At 39.6% G+C, this 13,936-nt stretch overlaps 1 pseudogene; it reads right to left on the bottom strand.

The window, feature by feature from the left end:
- LOC132494746 (TBC1 domain family member 17-like) overlaps positions 1 to 13,141 on the bottom strand; it is a 90,267-nt pseudogene extending 77,126 nt beyond the window's left edge.
- Positions 13,142 to 13,936: the final 795 nt, after the last annotated feature.

Raw genomic sequence — 13,936 nt, 5'->3', positions numbered from 1 at the left:
AGCCTGGGCTTTCCTGGTGGCGCAGTGGTTGAGAGTCTGCCTGCCGATGCAGGGGACACGGGTTCGTGCCCTGATCTGGGAAGATCCCACATGCCGCGGAGTGGCTAGGCCCGTGAGCCATGGCCGCTGAGCCTGCGCGTCTGGAGCCTGTGCTTCACAATAGGAGAGGCCACAACAGTGAGAGGCCTGCGTACCACAAAAAAAAAAAAAAAAAAAAAAGAATGGGTAGCCTGACACCTTACTGTACTTGGAAAACAAACACCGTAAAAGCAACTGTGATACCACAGCACACATATTTGTGTTATTCCTGTGGACCACTAATGACTATGATGAAAGTTTTTTTCAAACTAACATATAAATTTAGAGAAGCTAGTTGAGTAGGAGAATTTAAAAAGTGTTATAATAAACATTGGTAAACTAAAAAATGTTCGGTTAAGTTTGCAGATAGTATCTCATGTCAGTGAAAATTCCTTGTCTGTGACTCTTACATGTTTATATGTTTGAAAATTTAACTATCTGATTTAGCAGATGAAATCTTTTCAGCCTTGTAAGAGTTTAAACATATTAAGGAATCCCAAGAAATGGCCACTCTGAAATCCAAAACCACCCAGGAAGTAACCATCTTTTTTTGGATGGATTTTGAGTGCTTGTAGAAAGCATGGAAAATTGATATGAAAATGGTAATTTCTCCATTTCCTGTCTTCCCCTTTCCCTTTGGCCTGGTAGTCTTCTATAGCCCCACATTCAGCAGGACCTATGCTATTTCCCTCTCCTGGGACTTTCTGGGGTGCATTCCCCCAAGATTCCAAGCAGCTCTGCATTTCGAGGTGCCTGTGGAGCTCCACTTCTGCATTGAGCAAAGTTGCCGCCCTTCAATCATTTGGCTTCTTGGCTCTGCTTTGTGTGTGTGGGTGTGTTTTTCCTGTTTTCTAACTTGAATTTTGTTTGGTGGGGTGGGAATATCTTTGTCCAGATGGTCCCCATCCCAGGACATTTTGCAGACTATCTGTAAGCCAGAAACCACCAGGAATTTTTATTTTTCTTTTGACTCAAGAAGGTCCCTCACTTTGTTCCACGTTGCCAATTCTTTTTGTAAATCTCAAGGCATGTTCTCTTTGCAAAACAACTCTCTGAAAACACACACACACACACACACACACATGAACACACAGTATTATTAGTTAAAAAAATTAGTATATGGCAAATTCTTGCAAAGGCAAACTACTAAAAAGGGATAAAGTTTACCTCTTCAAAGAGGCTGGCAAACCTTCTCCCTTTTGTGACTTTGCCTTTTAAGCAAAACCCTTGACTTCCAGAAATGCTCTTAGAGCACATGTTCCCATGTAGACACCCCACAGAAGCTGATCCCCAGGACACAATGTTGGCCTAACCACCTCCCACCACCCCATCCCAGAACAAGCCTGAGTCTTTTTGAAACAAATCACGTGGAATAAACCAGATTGCAAAGGAAAGCCATACAGTCTGTTGGAATAATAATTTGTGTTTATTATGCTCTTTCAAGTGATGCTGTATCCCCCTTTGTTTCATTTTCGTGTGGCACAGTAGACATCTGCTCAGATTGAAATGCCTTAGAAGAATTTGATTCCTTTGGGCTTGGCGAGGTGAGGGTGGAACAGGAGCTATTTCATCTAAATGTTGCTTATAAAACCTCATTCCTGTACTCTTTTGCAGGACAATCTTCTTTAGCACAGCACTCCCCTTTCCCCATTGTCTTCCAGTGGGCAGGATGCATCTAAGTAAAGGATGTTGTGTTGGATTACTATTACTGATGAGGTCTTTTAAACACTTTAACATGTGGCATCATTGTTATAGCTGTCATTGCTGTCTTGAAATTTATTCTCAGCTCTGAGAAAGGCTTTTAGCCATGTGTCAGGCAGCACGTCAGCAGAAATTGCCAACAAGCATGATTTATATTCAGTCTTTTAGGGCTGTAAGAGTACTGCCTCAGGCTGCTTCAGGTCTGAAAGAAATTAGAAACACACCTTGGCAGTCCATAACCTACATCTGCCCTTGGTCAAACAACTCATTTTTTTTTTTTTCTTTTTGCGGTATGCGGGCCTCTCACTGTTGTGGCCTCTCCCGTTGCGGAGCACAGGCTCCGGATGCGCAGGCCCAGCGGCCATGGCTCACGGGCCCAGCCGCTCCGCGGCATATGGGATCCTCCCAGACCGGGGCACGAACCCGTATCCCCTGCATCGGCAGGCGGACTCTCAACCACTGCACCACCAGGGAGGCCCAAACAACTCATTTTATTTGTAGGATTACAGACATTTTCAGTGGCATATTCCTGAATCTGTTTCCCTTGATGATAGATAACTTTAAAAAGTGCCCTCCAATCAATTACAGGAAAAGAGCTGTAAAAAATACAAACACATGGAGGCTAAACAATACACTACTTAATAACGAAGTGATCACTGAAGAAATCAAAGAGGAAATTTAAAAATACCTAGAAACAAATGACAATGGAGACACGACGACCCAAAACCTATGGGATGCAGCAAAAGCAGTTCTAAGAGGGAAGTTTATAGCAATACAATCCCACCTTAAGAAACAGGAAACATCTCGAATAAACAACCTAACCTTGCACCTAAAACAATTAGAGAAAGAAGAACAAAAACATCCCAAAGTTAGCAGAAGGAAAGAAATCATAAAAATCAGATCAGAAATAAATGAAAAAGAAATGAAGGAAACGATAACAAAGATCAATAAAACTAAAAGCTGGTTCTTTGAGAAGCTAAACAAAATTGATAAACCATTAGCCAGACTCATCAAGAAAAAAAGGGAGAAGACTCAAATCAATAGAATTAGAAATGAAAAAGGAGAAGTAACAACTGACACTGCAGAAATACAAAAGATCATGAGAGATTACTACAAGCAACACTATGCCAATAAAATGGACAACCTGGAAGAAATGGACAAATTCTTAGAAATGCACAACCTGCCAAGACTGAATCAGGAAGAAATAGAAAATATGAACAGACCCATCACAAGCACTGAAATTGAAACTGTGATAAAAAATCTTCCAACAAACAAAAGCCCAGGACCAGATGGCTTCACAGGTGAATTCTATCAAGCATTTAGAGAAGAGCTAACACCTATCCTTCTCAAACTCTTCCAAAATATAGCAGAGGGAGGAACACTCCCAAACTCATTCTATGAGGCCACCATCACCTTGATGCCAAAACCAGACAAGGATGTCACAAAGAAAGAAAACTACAGGCCAATATCACTGATGAACATAGATGCAAAAATCCTCAACAAAATACTAGCAAACAGAATCCAACAGCACATTAAAAGGATCATACACCATGATCAAGTGGGGTTTATTCCAGGAATGCAAGGATTCTTCAATATACGCAAATCAATCAACGTGATACACCATATTAACAAACTGAAGGAGAAAAACCATATGATCATCTCAATAGATGCAGAGAAAGCTTTTGACAAAATTCAACACCCATTTATGATAAAAACCCTGCAGAAAGTAGGCATAGAGGGAACTTTCCTCAACATAATAAAGGCCATATATGACAAACCCACAGCCAGCATCGTCCTCAATGGTGAAAAACTGAAACCATTTCCACTAAAATCAGGAACAAGACAAGGTTGCCCACTCTCACCACTCTTATTCAACATAGTTTTGGAAGTTCTAGCCACAGCAATCAGAGAAGAAAAGGAAATAAAAGGAATCCAAATTGGAAAAGAAGAAGTAAAGCTGTCACTGTTGGCAGATGACATGATACTATACATAGAGAATCCTAAAGATGCTACCAGAAAACTACTAGAGTTAATCAACGAGTTTGGTAAAGTTGCAGGATACAAAATTAATGCACAGAAATCTCTGGCATTCCTATATACTAATGATGAAAAATCTGAAAGTGAAATCAAGGGAACACTCCCATTTACCATTGCAACAAAAAGATTAAAATACCTAGGAATAAACCTACCTAAGGAGACAAAAGACCTGTATGCAGAAAATTATAAGACACTGATGAAAGAAATTAAAGATGATACAAATAGATGGAGAGATGTACCATGTTCTTGGATTGGAAGAATCAACATTGTGAAAATGACTCTACTACCCAAAGCAATCTACAGATTCAATGCAATCCCTATCAAACTACCACTGGCATTTTTCACAGAACTAGAACAAAAAATTTCACAATTTGTATGGAAACACAAAAGACCCCGAATAGCCAAAGCAATCTTGAGAACGAAAAATGGAGCTGGAGGAATCAGGCTCCCTGACTTCAGACTATACTACAAAGCTACAGTAATCAAGACAGTATGGTACTGGCACAAAAACAGAAAGATAGATCAATGGAACAGGATAGAAAGCCCAGAGATAAACCCACAGACATATGGTCACCTTATCTTTGATAAAGGAGGCAGGAATGTACAGTGGAGAAAGGACAGTCTCTTCAATAAGTGGTGCTGGGAAAACTGGATAGGGACATGTAAAAGTATGAGATTAGATCACTCCCTAACACCATACACAAAAATAAGCTCAAAATGGATTAAAGACCTAAATGTAAGGCCAGACACTATCAAACTCTTAGAGGAAAACATAGGCAGAACACTCTATGACATAAATCACAGCAAGATCCTTTTTGACCCACCTCCTAGAGAAATGGAAATAAAGACAAAAATAAACACATGGGACCTAATGAAACTTAAAAGCTTTTGCACAGCAAAGGAAACCATAAACAAGACCAAAAGACAACCCTCAGAATGGGAGAAAATATTTGCAAATGAAGCAACTGACAAAGGATTAATCTCCAAAATTTATAAGCAGCTCATGCAGCTCAATAGCAAAAAAACAAACAACCCAATCCAAAAATGGGCAGAAGACCTAAATAGACATTTCTCCACAGAAGATATACAGACAGCCAACAAACACATGAAAGGATGCTCAACATCTTTACTCATTAGAGAAATGCAAATCAAAACTACAATGAGATATCATCTCACACCAGTCAGAATGGCCATCATCAAAAAATCTAGAAACAATAAATGCTGGAGAGGGTGTGGAAAAAAGGGAACACTCTTGCACTGCTGGTGGGAATGTGAATTGGTACAGCCACTATGGAGAACGGTATGGAGGTTCCTTAAAAAACTAAAAATAGAACTACCATATGACCCAGCAATCCCACTACTGGGCATATACCCTGAGAAAACCATAATTCAGAAAGAGACATGTACCAAAATGTTCATAGCAGCCCTATGTACAATAGCCCGGAGATGGAAACAACCTAAGTGTCCATCATCGGATGAATGGGTAAAGAAGATGTGGCACATATATACAATGGAATATTACTCAGCCATAAAAAGAAACGAAATTGAGCTATTTGTAATGAAGTGTATGGACCTAGAGCCTGTCATACAGAGTGAAGTGAGTCAGAAAGAGAAAGACAAATACTGTATGCTGACACATATATATGGAATTTAAGAAAAAAAAATGTCATGAAGAACATAGGGGTAAGACAGGAATAAAGACACAGACCTACTAGAGAATGGACTTGAGGATATGGGGAGGGGGAAGGGTAAGCTGTGACAAAGTGAACGAGCGGCATGGACATATATACACTACCAAATGTAAGGCAGATAGCTAGTGGGAAGCAGCCGCATAGCACAGGGAGATCAGCTCGGTGCTTTGTGACCGCCTGGAGGGGTGGGATAGGGAGGGTGGGAGGGAGACGCAAAAGGGAGGGGATATGGGAGCATATGTATATGTATAACTGATTAAATTTGTTATAAAGCAAAAAATAAAATAAAATAAAATATAAAATGGAAAAAAAGTGCCCTCCATCTTTTACCACCCCCCTGCCCTATTCCACCCTATATTTGCACTTATTCCCCCCCCCCGCCAGAATGCAGTGGCTTTAAGGAAAAAGTCAATCCCATTCTAGTTGCCCAACTCTAATTTGTAGTGAGACAGAATTGCTTTTATTTGTCTATAGGGATGTTTATTGCAGGATAGTTTGTAAATAGGGAGTTGGATTAAGTAATATGGTACATCTCATTCAATGAAGTAGTTCTTCTTATTCAATGGAGTGTCCACGGGCATTAAACATGATTTTTAATTCCATGTTAATAAAAATTTGTTAAGCAAAAAAACAAGTTACAAACCCAAATGTCCATCAACTGATGAATGTATAAATAACCATGGTATATCCATACAATGGAATATTATTCAGCCTTAAAAAGGAATAAAGTACTGATACATGCTATGACATTTATGAACCTTGAAAACATGTTAAGTGAAAGCAGACACAAAAGGCCACATACTATATTATTCCATTTATATGAAATGCCCATAGTAGGCAAATACACAGAGACAGAGAGTAGATCAGTGGTTGCCAGGGGCTGGGCAGAGGAGGGAATGAGAATAACTGCCAATGGCTATTAAGTTTCTGTCTGGAGTGGTGAAAGTTTTCTGCAGTTAGTTGTTTGCAAACTCTTGATATACTAAAAACCACTGTATTGTATACTTTAAAAGGTTGAATTTTATGTTATGTGAATTATATTTCAGTAAAGCTGTTGAAAAAGAGACTAAAAAGAAAAAAAGCAAATAACCTAACTCCATGAACTTATGATTTTATTTTTGTAAAAACAAAGTATAGTATTACTAATAAAAAGTATATATTAATATATAAATAAAATTAAATATATCAATTACATATACTAATATCTATTAATAAAAAAGACTCATGGTACAGTTACTACTATTATAAAATTATGAGAAAATTGCATTTTCCAATTCTTTGTGCTTATTTGATTTTTTTCCAATTACAAAAATTCTGCTGGTTATTTTTATTAAAACTTTGAAGATGAGTGTCATTTTTAAATTAAGAAAGAAGGGGGTAAATGATGGCTGCTTTAGACATACTTTAAAATATTTCTCTTTGTCTTAGAGAGATACTGTAGGCCTGGGAATGGAGCACCAAGTGGAAACTTTCAAATGTGGTACTATGATCCAGAAAGTTCAATTCCTTGTTTCTCTACTTCCATTTTCTCCCACCCAGAAAACAGTATCACATTAAACGTATTGTTTTGAGTGCATGATAAAGATAACATGGAGTAGAAAGTGACTTAACATATAGCAAGTGTACCTGGTTGCCAGGAATTCTGAAAGAGCACTGTATTGTCAGTTACATTAAAAAAAATTTTTTTTTATGGCTAGAGTTGGTTACGTTGAATGCTTCCATTCACTTTCTAATGGAGAGAATTTAGTCAAATAGCATATGTAGCTGAAAGAGAGGCTGGAAAACATAGTTTCTAACGTTGGCCATGGGCCCTTTAAGAACTATGATAGTTTGGAAGAAGAGAATGGATTTTGGGGGAAACTAGCAGACTGCCTCCCAGCTGTTTAGAGAATTTTTTCAAATGCAGCGAAGTTATATTTATACTTGAAGAAAAATACCTTGAGCAAAAGAACAATTCTGGATTACTATGGGAGGTAGTATAATTGTTGGAGCTCATTAAAAATATGTAAGCAATGCTTTGAGTTGAATGGCTGATGGATATTCATCTGCCCATAGGCAGGTTACTAAATTAAATGACACATAGAAATAATTTGAGCTATGTGATCATTAGTACCCTTGATCTTTGTTCTTTTTTATTTTAAACAAAGATGAGATTCCCTATAAGCAACTAATTTTTGCTAAGTGGTATAACATCAGGATGGCTTTTCTATTCAAAGAATTCATCATGTTAACTCAAGTCCTGTAACAATTCCTGTGTTAGTTAATGTAGTGCTAGCTGCTGTAATGAATAAATCCCCCAATTTCAGTATCTCGATGAAATAATATTTATTTCTTACTCAGGTGGGCAGCTTTCAATGTGGTGAGCCAGGGACCCAGGCTCCTTCCTTCTGTTGACTCTACCAACTTCTAGATCTCTGTAGTCCTTAACTTCTAGCTGGGAAAAAGAGAACCTGGGAAATAAATGGGAGGTTTTTATGGTCCAGGCCTGGAAGTGGAGTAAAAACTTCCACTCATAGCCCATTGGCCAGACATTAGTCACATGACCACACCTAACCAAAGGGAGGCTGGGAAATGTAGCCCATTGCAGTCTCTGTTGCAACTCTTTATCTCAAAGGACATAGAGTCTAAACTCTTTATCAAGGACTACAGGGTCATTTATGGTTTGTTCCTGTTTACCTTTAGAGCCTCATCTTGCCTCTTGAACTCTATTCCACTTTGGGTAACTAAATCATAGAGATCCTGATGTGTTGATAGTTCATGTAATAATACTGTTTGCCAGTAGAATACTGACTAGCAATTATTTAAATCTTTTGATCTTCTTATCTTTAGTTGCATGAGACTAACCAGCTTTTATCAACATTTTTCCCACCAAACAAAAAAGACATTGTATTGTGAGCACTATTGCTTAACTACTGTTTCATGTTTTGTGGGATAAGTGTTTTTTTGCATCCCAGCAAATCTTAAAGAATATATATTTTTAAAGATTTATTTATTTTATTTACTTTCAGCTGTGTTGGGTCTTAGTTGCGGCACGCGGGATCTTTTGTTGCAGTGCACGGGCTTCTCTCCAGTTGTGGCACGTGGGTTTTCTCTTCTCTAGTTGTTGCGCGTGGGCTCCAGGGCGTATGGGCTCTGTAGTTTGTGGCACGTGGGCTCTAGTTGAGCTGTGTGAGCTCAGTAATTGTGGCACATGGGCTTAGTGTGCCACAGTTAGTTCAATCCCTGACCAGGGATTGAACCCCCATCCCCTGCATTGCAAGGAGGATTCTTTACCACTGGACCACCAGTGAGGTCCCAGCAAATCTTAAAGACTAGGAAAGAAGGAGTCTCCATTTATATACCTGGGAGAATTTGTTACTTTCCTAAAGGGCTCTCTGGTTTTTATCCTCTTATTCTCCTAGGTGGAGAATGGTTTAACTGGAATTGCCTGACATACTGGTTCCCACTTAAGAATTACTTGGGCAGTTTGTGAAAAAGATGATTTCAGGCCCCCATCAGAGAATCTGATTCAGTGAGACTGGTGTGGCATATGAGAATGTGTACTTTTATGGTTCTTATGTAATGGTCTATTGGTTATGACTTGAGAAATAATAAACTAGCAGGTTAGAAAATATAGAGTAGTGGACAAGAATACTACTCAGAGAAATTTATTCAGCTATATTACTGAATAGCTCTGAAATCTTGGCCAAGCTTCTTAAACTCTGTGAGTGACTGGATGGGGTCTAATGAAACCATCCTAGAAGCTCCTGTTGATGCCCCACTGGCTTTGCTTCTAGAGTCCTGTCCCCACCCCTTCAGTAGTCTTAACCCCATTACTGCAGCTAGACTCCCACTCTATTCAGCTATGGTACATTTCTCAAGAAGGGGTGATGCCTTCACACATGAGGGCTGAAAATTTGGATTTTAGAACCTGGAAAGAGTTTAGGCTCAGTGAAAGAAAAAGCTAGGGACCTGGTCATTTTCTTAAATTTTTCCTTTTAAAGCCAAGTTATTGGCTACTTGCAGATAGGGAGCCACTGGTGTGATGTAGCTGCTAAAAATTCAACACAATCATGGATTGCACTAAGAGATGTTAGACTTCATATCAACAAAGAAGGACCTGCTTCACTCTGTGGTGACAATAGTATGTCTGGAATCATGCTCCCTTGTGGAAACACAATCTCCAGCTAAACAAGAGCTTTGGCAATCTAGAGCACATCCAGAGGTGAATGAAAAAATGGCATGAGGTCTGGAAACCACATCCCATGAGAAAACATTCAGTCAAATTGGGAAGTTTAATTTTTCTGAAGAGAAGACTTGGTGGTAGCTTAGGGTGATAGGTTAAGAAGGGCATTTAAAATACTCAAGGAGACAAAAAGTTTAAGAAGACTAGACTTATTATCTGATGCCTTAGCAGAATGAGGACATTGGTAGGAGACAGATCAGGGTAAAAGAAGTTTTCATGCTGAGAAATGTCCAGTTGTGGGAAGAATGGAGGCTCATGACCAGATCCAGAGGTGGTTGTGAGCAGTATTTCTCTATCAAGAGGTAGTTAAGTTATATGAGGTCCCAGATTCCGTGGTTGGACTGAGGGACTGGATGACTTAATGGGCTGTACCATCGCACTTCTCTTTCTGCTAATGCTATTGAAAATGTGCCAGGTGATTTTGAACTCATAGTCTTCCATGTTTTCACCTATTCTATGGAAATAGTCTTATAAAAAATCAGTTTACATGCTTCTTCTGAGGGCAAATTTATAAAGAGAGTGGCTTTCTTTTTTTTTTTTTTGCTGTACGCGGGCCTCTCACTGTTGTGGCCTCTCCCGTTGCGGAGCACAGGCTCCGGACGCGCAGGCTCAGCGGCCATGGCTCACGGGCCCAGCCGCTCTGTGGCATGTGGGCTCTTTCCGGACCGGGGCACGAACCCGTGTCCCCTGCATCGGCAGGCGGACTCTCAACCACTGCACCACCAGGGAAGCTCGAGAGTGGCTTTCTTAAAGCATAACTTTATCCTCCACCATCTAAATTTGGTTGTGGTCTTTCAGAGTAACTGGACAATGTTATCCCCACTTCTCTGCTTCTCCCCAGCAGTGGAGAGAGACTATTGTTCTTGGTTTCCATCTTTAAGAAGGAGAAGAAAATTATTAGGAATTGGGTAAAGTTTTGATGATATTATGGGCAGAGAAAAAAGAGTGCCTGGATCCTGTATTGGTCTAAGCACTCTTCTCCTAAAGGTTCCTGAGGCAGATATACACACAATGGTTAACAGCAGATAGGAAATAAAGTTCCACTTTTAAAATAAGCTGGTAATAGACCCACACACATAGAAAACAAACTTATGGTTACCATAGTGGGAAGGGGAGGGAGGGATAAATTAGGAGTTTGGGATTGACATATATACTCTACTATATATAAAATTGATAACCAACAAGGACCTACTGTATAGCACAGGCAACTATACTAAATATTTTGTAATAACCTATAAGGGAAAAGAATCTGGAAAGTATATGTGTATATATATATATATATATATATATATATATATATATATATATATATACACACACACACACACACACACACACACACACGAATCACTTTGCTGTATACCTGAAACTAACACAATATCGCAAATCAACTATACTTCAATAAAGAAAAATAATCTGGTAAAATCAATGCAAAGTTCTTTGGTAAAAGTTGAGTTAGTATGATAGGAATTTGGGGTTAGGTTTTGATGGTATTAGGCTGTTAGTACAGTCTGGGGGCCTAAGAATACATGAATTTTTACCTTGGTCACCTATATTGCAGCAAGTTTCCCAGGAAGCTCCACCCATGAGCAAAAATGACAGATGGGAAACCAAATTTTACTTTGTTAGTGCCTGGGTATCTCTTTCACTAATGTAGGACTCTCTAGTGAAAGCTTAGTTGGCATAGATGGCCCAGCCAAAGGTCCACACACTCTAAGTCTCTGAATCTTAATCCCTTTTGATAAACCACTAGATACACAGACACATGCAACATTACATGCATTTATGATCATGTTTGAGAAGAGAGAAGAATCTGGGCCTCAGGATATACTGACACAGCTTACTCCACAACACTTGGGGAAGGGAAACAAGTGCTACAAAGGAAATCAAGGTGACCTGCATACTCAGGTGAGGGTCCATGACTAATTGAGGAGGATAGAAGCTGGGAATAGTGAAAGAAAGGGATGCATAACTGGGTGGCCCTTAAATGTATGATGATTCCACCCAGTGAAACATGGCTCTGTCGCTGCCAGCTGGAACCTTGTCTAGAGGAAAGAGAATGCTGCAGCTCAGTGAACAGAAGAGGATAAAAAGCATCAAGACAACCTAGTTCCCAAGTAGATGTGGCTCGTTCAGTCAAACCCACTGCACAGGAGAGTGGCAAAGGGTAAGATAGGTGGGTCTGAGGTAGATCCTGGCTTGCTTACCTGGCCATTTAGCCACATGGAAACAGGACTACACTCAGCAAGATGGCCAGGTTCCCAGGGAGATCAAGCTCAGCTCACCAGGCTGGCCATATAACATAATAATGGCAGAGGCCAGAGCAAGATGGCCAAATCACCTCGGGTCTTAACTAGCCAAAGGTGTGGAAGCTGGAAGTAGAAAAAAGTGAGTTCCCTTCATGGGATCTTTTAATGCACAATGACCCTACTCAGTGTGGTTCTGTCAGCATCCTGAAATTAGCCCAGTAATATTAGCAACCCTTTCTCTTGATATGTGAGTCGGCGATGGTGGGTAGGGAGGACTTAGGGTCTTTCCATTATCCACTAAAATGTTCATGCTACATGGAATGGAGTAATTTCTAAAAGGATTTCTAGTACCTTAAAGATTCAGAAAATTTGACCTTCAGGCTGCCAGGGGTCTGTGGTTGTGGATCTTTGGTCTTGAGACCTTCATTCTTATGTTATATTAACATGCAACATCTACAGGAGAGATCAATCTAGGTTCACATTATAAGAAACAGAAGAGGAACAGTATGGTATAGGGTTAAGACCCTGTGCTCTGGAGTTTACTGTTTGAACTCAGATCTGCCCCTTCCTACTTCTTAGTGTCAGTTTCGTCATGTGTAAATTGGGATGATGATATTAATATGTGTCAAAAGGGAGAATGCACACAAAACATTAGACTTATGCATGATAGACTCTCTAAAAGTTAGCTGTTTGATTTTGTTTTTCAGGGAAAAATAATCATATAAAATGATCCTCAAATTCTTCAACTATATATAACCCTCTTCCTCTAAGAAGATCAAAATATTTTCCTACCTATAATTATAACTGTCTTCATGGTATCTTGGTGATTTGAAATAATTTAACATAAATGGAAACATTTGGAACTCAGAACTAAACCCAGTACGTGTTCTCAATACAAGAATACTTTGATCTTTGGTTACATGTTGAGGTGACGTGAGCAGTACCCTCTGGTTAGAACCCAGAAGTGCTGCTGTCTCTTCCCCTGTACCATCCACGATGGGCTGAACTGATCTTTACCTCCAAAATGAATTTGCGGTCTTGTTGGCAGCATTGTCTGAACCTTGGGGCTGAACTTGGGAACCATCTTGCTGGTCACACTGGGCTGCAGAGCCAGAAGGAGAGAAGGGAGAGAGAGAAGCTGTAGCTGGCTCTGGGTGCATGATCTCATCTTGAGGGGCTTGGTTTTAAAGTGCCTAATCTTCCATCTATTGCACAGGCCTGAAGCATCTCTAGGGTCTGTAATGAACTTTCTGTCTCTTATTTCTTGCGACTACACTTGAGGTTATCCATTCTGAATTCCAGAAACAAACAGGCCACCAATTCTAGGAATTCTGGTATTTAGAATCACAGGATGTTACAGTTTGCAGAGACCTTAAAGGTCATCTTCCGCCTTCTTAGTTTACAGATTACAAAACTAAGTCCCAGGAAGGTCAAGAAACTTGTCAAAGGTCATAGAGCTAGTTACTGGAATGACTCAGATTATAGTGTGCATTTTATAACACAGTGGTTAAGATTGGTTAAAAATACAGTCTCTGGAACCAGCCAGCCCCTATTCAAGTTAACAGTAACAACTCTCTCCCAAATAAGAAACTTTGAAAAGTTAATTAAGTCCTCTCTGCCTCAGTTTCCTCATATGTAACTGTGGATAATAATGGTACCTAGCTCATAGGTTGTCATGAGGTTTAAATTGGGTAAAACATATAAAGGATTTTTAGAACAAAGCCTTACACTTAGTAAAACCCTCAATTAATAATGTAACTTATTACCATTAATTTTAGATCACAGTTCTTTCAGTCTGGGCACAAGATTTTAGGCAACAATAGATAGTCACCAGTTCTTTCTGTGTAAAAGCACATCCGGAGTCTTAATCATTTTCAGCCCCTCCACTGGCAACAACCTAGTCTAAGCCCCATTTTCTCACCTAGATTACTGCAGTAGCTCTCTCATTGGTCCTC

Source organism: Mesoplodon densirostris, chromosome 8, assembly GCF_025265405.1.
Source record: "Mesoplodon densirostris isolate mMesDen1 chromosome 8, mMesDen1 primary haplotype, whole genome shotgun sequence".
Lineage (NCBI taxonomy): Eukaryota > Metazoa > Chordata > Mammalia > Artiodactyla > Ziphiidae > Mesoplodon > Mesoplodon densirostris.
Note: the sequence above shows the minus strand (reverse complement) of the source record. Positions and strands in the feature narration are given on the sequence as shown.